The following is an 816-nucleotide window of genomic DNA, read 5'->3' as shown; positions in this document are numbered from 1 at the left end:
AGTCAATATCTGTGTGGGGGTATGTGGATTCAGGGAGAAGAAGCCGGTATCTGTGTCTGGCACGTTGATCTGTGAGAAATTCCAGAAGTAAATTGTCTCATGACATGTCTGCATGTATCCGAACCTGGGCTCTCTCCGACCTAACACCAAGGAAGGGGTGTATTTCTCCACACTACCACTGTGGCCATAGCCCGGTATCTTGACAAGCTGAACAGGAGGGCCTCAGTAAAAGCAAAGGCCCTCAGCTTCCCAGCCAATGAATGGGATGGTATGAGGGACCACTCAAGTAAAAGGAACCTCAAACAGGCCAAGGCTCACCCCCTAGGCCACTGTGAGGGTGGGGGTGTGCCACCTGGTCTGGCGTTCCAGCCAGCAGGGCCTCCCTCCTCTGGGTAGGGTTCCCCTCAGGCCCCATTCTAAACCCAAAACAGGGACTCCCCATCCAGGTGCCCTAGGAGTGGATCTGAAAGTACCCTAGCAGCTCTAACTTCAGCAGTCCAGGTTCCTCACCAGAAACCAGGGAACTCACAGATACACTTCGCCAAGCCACCCACACCAAGTGTGTGTGTGGTTGGTGCGGGGGGTGGTCGGGGAGGAATGAGGGACTTTGTCAACGGGGCATGTTTGCCACTCAGCAAAGGGCTGGACCATCTGCCTGGTCTCAAGCAGTGGGATGCAAATGGTAACCACATGCCTACTTCATCCCTCATTCCCTCCCCTCAACCCTCACCACCACCTCCACTACCTCCACCTCACTCCCACAAGCAGGGCAGCCTCACAATATTCCTGCATCAGGAGTGCCCCCGTGCTCCTGGC

Source organism: Myotis davidii, unplaced genomic scaffold (assembly GCF_000327345.1).
Source record: "Myotis davidii unplaced genomic scaffold, ASM32734v1 scaffold1270, whole genome shotgun sequence".
In the NCBI taxonomy this organism is placed as follows: Eukaryota; Metazoa; Chordata; class Mammalia; order Chiroptera; family Vespertilionidae; genus Myotis; species Myotis davidii.
This window is presented reverse-complemented; position numbering follows the sequence as displayed.